Here is a 7,784-nt window from a genome sequence, read left to right as displayed (position 1 = left end):
GGAAGCCTCTTGTGCCCTTTCCTGCCTCCTGTCTTTCTTTCTTGTCTATTTGCATTGGCTTATGCTTTTCTCAGGCTTCCCTTGTGGCTCAGCTGGTAAAGAATCCGCCTGCAATGCAGGAGATCTGGGTTCAATCCCTGGGTCAGGAAGATCCCCTGGAGAAGGACATGGCAACCCACTCCAGTATTCTTGCCTGGAGAATGCCATGGACAGAGGAGCCTGGCGGGCTACAGTAAATGGGATTGCAGAGTCGGACACGACTGAGCGACTAATACACACACACACACATGCTTTTCTCATTTCTATTAAAGGAGTAAGTTAGTTGAGCCAGCTTGTGATTTTGATTAAAAAAACAAACAAACAAGGAAACACAACCAAACCAAACAAAAAGCCCACACTGTAATAAGAGATGATCCGTTTTCTCAGATGAGACAGTACACTGAGGTCTTTGGCTGGACCCACAGGGGAGATTTTTCTCAGTTTTGTTTTGAGAGAAGATGTTCTAGTCCTAAAAACCAGTCTGATCACCCCTAAGGGACACCGTGCGGCCCCTGCAACGGTCCTTTGCCCTTTAACTTCTGCCTCCAGGAAGGACACTCAGAGAAACTTTCTGACCCCTTTTAGCAACTGGATAAGACCATGCATTTCTCTGTGACAATATACCTGAGTTTTAAAAGTTTTTTCAATTTCATATTTTTGTAAGCCATTACAGATTTCTAACACAGCATATAACTAAACTTCAGATGAATGCCCAGATAAAAAGTGCTTTGGGAATCACAGGAAGGGAGATGGATATAAGATGATGAGGCCTTTAGGAGGCGGTCTGTGCGTGGAGGAGAGCGGGCATTTGGTTAAGCCTTGGAGGGAAAACAGTTAATAGTAGGCTCCTACCCATTCCTATCCCTTCTCCCACCCTTTCCTTAAAACTCTTCGCCTGGCCTCTGCAAATGACAAAAGAACTCGTTTTTGAGATGATTTTTAAAACCCTTGATGAACTGGTAACTGGCCACCCCCACTCCCCACGCAAGTCTGTCTAACCAGGCACCAGCGTTCTCTCCACCAGTCTCCATCGGACAGCCCAGCTGCATGAGTGTCTAAACTAAAGGGACTCAGCATTCCTGGAAGCAGGAGTCCCTGTCTGGACTGTGCAGAGTTGGCTTTTTGGGAGGGAGGGGTAGTATGGGGTGGGAGGATTCCTACAATGAATTAAATTACAAAAAGCAGGCAGCTGCAGCAGGAAGGGGCCTGAGTTTTCTGCCAAAGGATTGGAACCTGTTTTGACGGCTACGCATCCCTCGTGCACGGAAAAGGTGCTTTTCTGAGTCCTTGTTCCCAGCTGCTGGCCCTCGCTCACCAGGCCAGGCCTCCAGACCTGTTCAGGAAGTGAAGCTAGGATGAAGGCTTCCCAGTCAGTGTCCGGTTCCTTTTGCGTCATCCCAGACTGTTCCTGGGCTGGACTCTCTGGACCTCTCTGAGGTTGCTTCATCAGGTTGGCCAGACCTTCGGCCCATCGCTGGCTCTGTGACCCCACTTCTGGCCTTGTCGCTCACCTCCCTCCTCACCGCAGCAAGAGGCTCCTCACTGCATGCTGGCAACGTCCTGATGCGGAAGACTGGCGGACCCAACCAAGAATGTTCAGAGTGACCGGTAATGAGGCTGACCCGTTACTGTCTAGAGCAAAGTGTCAATTTCTGCCTTGGGGCCAGTGAGCACTGGGGTTGAGGGACGGCTGGGTGGCTTGGGGTTGGGTGGGAGGCCCTGTTAGCTTTCCAAGCTCGGAGCAATGAGGCTGCAGAGCTGAGAAGGGAGAGTATCTGTACCTACACCTAGCTCTGCCCTGGGGGCGGGGGGAGGGGCGGTGCTCCGCAGCCCCACCTCACCCTGATGCACACTCAGAAGGTCAGGAAGGTGAAGGAGATGTTTACACCCAAGTGGGAGGCTGCTGGGCTTGGAGCCTGGTGACCAGCCACTCCACTCCCGCATTCCATACCCATGTCAACTCCAAGGTAACAGACATTGGTCGTGCGAAGCCACTCAGTTCTGAGGTTGCACAGCAATTGATGAGCAACACAGAAAGTGACGCTGGGACCTTCAGAGGACGTGAAGGCCCCTCTGGGGAGGTGTGGCCCGCCTGTCTGCAGTGAACCCCAGGAGCTCTCTCCTCCCACAAACCGCACCCTCCTTCCAGGTTTCATTCACAGTAGTCCAGGGTGACTGTTTTCTCTTGCCACTCTGACCCCATAGTTCAGAGGTCCCCAGCCTCCGGGATGCAATGCCTGGTGATCTGAGGTGGAGTTGATGTTATAATTAAGTGCATGATAAATGCAATGCCCTTGAATCATCCCGAAACCACTCTCCCTACTCCCGGTCCGTGGAAAAATTGTCTTCCATGAAACCAACTTCTGGTGCCAAAAAGGTTGGGGACCACTGTCATAATCGTAGGAAAAGTCATGAAGCCCCTTTAAGACTCTGCTCTCCAGCACCACCCCTCCCCCAGCCCCAAGAGAGGAATCCCTCACCACATACCTGCCTCATGATCTCCTGGAACCTTCTAGCCCCTTAAAGACAATGACTCCATGGACCCCTGAGACATCACCAGGTCTCGCGTGCTGAAAGTTATCGACAGCATCCCACTCACACTTTGCTCATCAACCTTGAGCTTCAGCCTCTTATCTGAGGAGAACCTCTCCATCAGCAATCAGCTTTTACAGCAGATACAGCACCTCTCTTTTAAAGGAGGTTTTGTGACAATATTTTCCTTAGGAGAGTAATCTAAGATGATTTCGGAAAAAGTGAAAAATCCATACAGCGATCGCTGTTAAGGTATGCGTGTGTTATCCAAGCAAATTCACTACAAATAGTGAATAAGAAATGAAGCACTGAAGTAATTTATTTTGTCATAGCCAGAGCTTGGAAATGAACTGCTTTGCACCCTCAAGGCTTTGTGTAATTAAGGCATTTCCTGGCAAACAACAGCTTGGGTATTCTAGAAATATTCTGGACGCAGATGTGAGGGAGGAACGGGATCTTTGTGGGCCTGTTTCTGCCTGACCAGAAAGAAACAGCCGTGAGGTGGGGAGGATTGTGGAGAAAGGAAATAACACGAAACACCTGCGGCCAGTGGGACCTTTGCTCACTGCCTGACGCCTGTGACCCCCAGCTCTCGCCCGCCCACCCATCCCCAGATATCTCACTGCCCCCACAGGGGAACCACGACCCCTTCCCCACTCAAGTGCCCGAGCTCTGCCTACACCCACCACCCTCTGAGACCACAGCCTGCTGGAATTAGTTTGCAAGCGCTGCTGTAAATAATGCCATCACCTGGGTGCCTTAAAAGAACAGAAATGTATTCTCTTACTGTTCCGGAGACTCGAGGTCCAAACTGAAGGTATCGGCAGGGTTCGTTCCTTCCTGGGGGCTTTGAGGAGCATCATCCCTTGCCTTTCTCCTGGTGGCCGCCACTGGCCCCTGGCGTTCCTTGGCTTCTAGATATGTCCCTCCAACCTGTCTCCACCCTCACGTGGCATTCTCCTTCCGTGTGTGTGTGTCTCCACGTGGCCTTCTTTCAAGGACTCCAGTGATTGGACTGGACTCCCACCTTAATCCTTAATGAGCATGACCTCATTTTACCATATTACATGAGCAAAGACCCTACCTTGAAATAGCATCTTGTTCTGGGGCTCCAGGTGAATCTAATTTGGGAAGGATGCTACCCTGTACATTAACGTTCAAACAGTCCACATTTTAATCATCAGTCTTGACAGCCCCTGAGTTATACCCATTGGATTACAAATCCTCCATCGTGAGAAATAAAGGCAAGGGAAGAGATCACGAAAAGAAAGGCTTGACACCCAAACTCTGCTGAGATATATTGGATTAAACAAGTTTTCTGGAGGCCCCAGGAAGACCTGGATGAGGATTTTGAGGTCTTCCTTGTTGCTTGGAGATAGTAGGGGAGCAGTTCTTTGCAGGAGGAAAGTTTCTAAAATATGGAAAATGAAAGCAAATCTCCTGGAATCATAAGGGTGGACCACAGCTACCTTAGGCAAGAAAACAATGCATGACTGTTACACAACCTGTAACATTGTCTTTAAGAAGAATTTTAAGGACGTGGGAAAATGCTTACACTGTAACGCAAAACAAAAAAGACAGGACTCAGAACTGCACCGCAGCACGAGCTCGACTACACAAAGAGGAAACGTTTCCAGAAAATAAGGATGGTGCCAACTGTGAGGTGGGGAGGTGAGCTAGAGACCTATTGCCTTTTATTTCACACACTTCCGTGTTGCCTGAATATTTTTTCCCGAAACTTGGATGCAAGTGCTCCAAAGATATATAAACTTCCAGTTATATGATAAATAAGTACCTGGGATATAAAGTATGATTCATATAATTAACCCTGCTGTTATGTTATATATGAAAATTTGTTCTATATGAACATTTTTAAGAGAGTATATCCTGAGTTCTCATCACCAGGAAAATATTTTTCTTTTCTTTTGTATCTATATGAGTTGATGGATGTTCACTAAATTTACTGTGATAATCATTTCGTGATGTGAGTCAAATCATGATGCTGTACACTTTAAACTTATTTAGTGTTGCATGTCAATTATATCTCAATAAAACTGGAAGAAAAAATAAACTTTAAATTTGAAAATGGGTTTAGATTTACAGAAAAGTTGTAAAGATAATTCAGAGAGTTCCCATATATCCAGTACTCAGTTTCCTCTATTGTTAACATCTTGCATTTGTTACAACTAAGGAACAACTTTAGTTAACCAATGTCAACTTTTTTTGGCTTCGTGGCATGTGAGTATCTTAGTTCCCCAACTAGGGATTGAACTCACACCCTCTGCGATGGAAACACAGAGTCTTAAGCACAAGACCACCAGGGAATCCCACCAATATCTATTCTTTCATGGGATTTTTAAAGTGTTTCATCTAATACCTTTTTCCTGTTCCAGGAGGAGCCCGTCCAGGACATTAGAGACCGTGTCTCCCTGGGCTCCTTTAGACCATGACACTTTCTTAGGCTTTCCTTGTTTTTGGTGAGCTTGACAGTTTTGAGGAGTTCTGGTCAGATAATTTGTAGAAGGTCCCTCACTTTGGGTTTATGTTTTCCCTCACGATTAGATTGCAGTTATGAATTTGGGGGGAAAAGACCACAAAAGTTAAGTGTCATTCTCATCACGTCACAGCACAGAACAGATTACTTTAAAAAAAATTACTTGGTTTGTTTTTATTTGTTTTGGCCACACTGTGTGGCCTGCAGAATCTTAGTTCCCCAACCAGGGATGGAACAAGGGCCACGGCAGCGACAGGGCCGAATCTTAATGCCAGACCCCCAGACAACTCCCTACGTTACTTTCTGAATGAAACATACAATAAAATATAAATACGGATCACGCTACAAAAATAGCAATGTCTGACTCTGAGTGCAGATTATGGGGGTCTTCTTAATATCTTTCTTTACAGTCTTATATAAAAAGCATAAAGTATGTTTCATAATTGGAAAAAGAATTAACAACATCAGAAATCCAAGTGCAAACATCCAGGGAGGGCAGCAGAGGGGCTTGGCCGTGGGGACAGGGCAGAAGGGTAGGAGGCGGGCCGGGTCTGGTGCGGGAACAGATGTCAGCGTGACGGGGAACATGCCAGGCCAGCTGCTGGGAGCAGTCAAGATTACTAATGGCAGGACAGAAAGTAACAGCAACAAAAGGAGATGAGGGCTGGGGCTGGGAAGACAGTGCTAATGAGAACACTGAGAAGCATTCCAGGCAAAAGGGTCACCCAAAAATGTAAGCAAGCCTGGAGCTAAGATTAGTTATGGCCAAATAAGTCTTGTAGGATTCAGGGGGTGCAGGCCTCTGGGTGAAGGCTCGGGCACCTCTGCGTCTCCGAATCCGGCAACGCAATGCTTTGTGTAAATACTGACTTTTTAGGGAAGACAGAAAGGAGCCTCTTTCTTTTTCCACTGCAGGGATTAAGGAAAGTTTATTGATATTTAAACAGGCTGTTTCTAATCTGGGCTTATTTTAGATCTAATAAGACTGTTATCATTATTTTTTAATTGGGTACAGAGAAGGGAATTCGACGTCAATCCGTGGGTAAAGTATTTTTAATTGCTTTGAAAGATGTTACGTTAAAACTGAGATTGTAGGTCACACGCAATTCCCAGGGCACTGGTCCCACAAAGATACTCTACTGGAAGTGGTTATGTCTCCCCAACTTTTTGGTCCAGCATTAAAGTGACTGGGCAGATGGGTTGGCATGCATATAATGGTGCAAATGACCATCACTTCCGGAGAAAGCGGCCTTCCAAGTATGCTTGGCAAACTCCTATTCCTTCTTCTGAAACCCAAATCAAGTGTTGTGTGACACCTCAAATTCTCTTAGGCTTCAAAATATATCTCAGGTGGTAAAAATCACCTCCTTTTCTACCTCACAAATTATTCCAAGAGACAAGTGAGCCGGTTTTCATGAAAGTGGTTCGGAATCCAAAAAGCACCAGCATTTGCTGGTGATGTTATTGTAAAGATATCTGCAGGGAATTCCCTGGTGGTCCTGCGTTCTCACTGGAAAGGGCATGGGTTCAGTCCCTGGTCAAACACCGTAGTGTTCACTGTAGCACTATGTACAATAGCCGGGGCATGGAAGCAACCTAAATGTCCATCCACAGAGGAATGGATAAAGAATACATGGTACCTGCACACAATGGAATATTACTCGGCCATAAAAAAGAACAACAGAATGCCATTTACAGCAACACAGGTGGAACTAGAGATTGTCATACTGAATGAAGTAAGTTAGACACAGAAAGACAAATATGATATCGCTTATATGTGTAATCTGAAAAAAAAGTGGGTACAAATGAAATTATTTACAAAACAGAAGTAGAATCATGGATGTAGAAAATAAACTTATGGTTACCAGGGGGTAAGGGAGGTGGGGAGAGATAAATTGACAGATTGGGATTGACAGATACACACTACTATATTTTTATATAATAAGATAACTAGTAAGAACTTGCTGTATAGCACAAGGGACTCTACTCTGTTATGGCCTGTTATTCTTTAGAAAAGAATCTAAAAGTGTGGATATATGTGTATATATAACTGACTTACTTTGTTGTACACCCGAAACTAATACAACATTGTAAATCAACTATACTCCAATTAAAATTTAAAAAAAAAATCCCTGGTTGGGGAACTAAGATCCTACAAGCCACATGGTGCAGCCTAAATAAATTTTAAAAATCCTTAAATAAAAATATCTGCAAGTTAACGATATGTGCCCATAGGTAGGTAGCTGCACCTCGATGCAAAGATGCATCTGGGAGGGAGAAAGTTGACCAATGTCAACGATGGATAACACTACATATTTGAACCCGGCTGGACGTGTGGCTTGCATCCCGTCTTCCTGATTCCTTCCACCGACTGCTCAGAGCTGGGACCACTGACTTCTCTGATGCTCACCCTTCAGTGCAGTTTCCTGAGTCAGTGCTCAGGCAGGCAGGAATTAGAGTTTAAGCGCCTCCCCCCTGCCCCCAATTCCCATGGGTTTAGGGACCCTTGGCCTCCAAATGACCCCCCAGTTTCCATCTTGATTCCACTGTGCTTGATGGCCAGTCCCATGGAGAGGGGTCTGGCCAGTCCTGGAGCCTCAGAGAAGCCCAGGCTTCACCAGCACCGGAAAGGGCTTCTGTGCGGCTGCTGACGGCTTTTCCTGAGAGGTGGAATTCATCTAAGGTACAGGCTAGGCTCAGGTTCGCCTGAGCCCTGGAT

This window comes from Bos javanicus, chromosome 27, assembly GCF_032452875.1.
Source record: "Bos javanicus breed banteng chromosome 27, ARS-OSU_banteng_1.0, whole genome shotgun sequence".
NCBI classification, from domain to species: domain Eukaryota; kingdom Metazoa; phylum Chordata; class Mammalia; order Artiodactyla; family Bovidae; genus Bos; species Bos javanicus.
Note: the sequence above shows the minus strand (reverse complement) of the source record.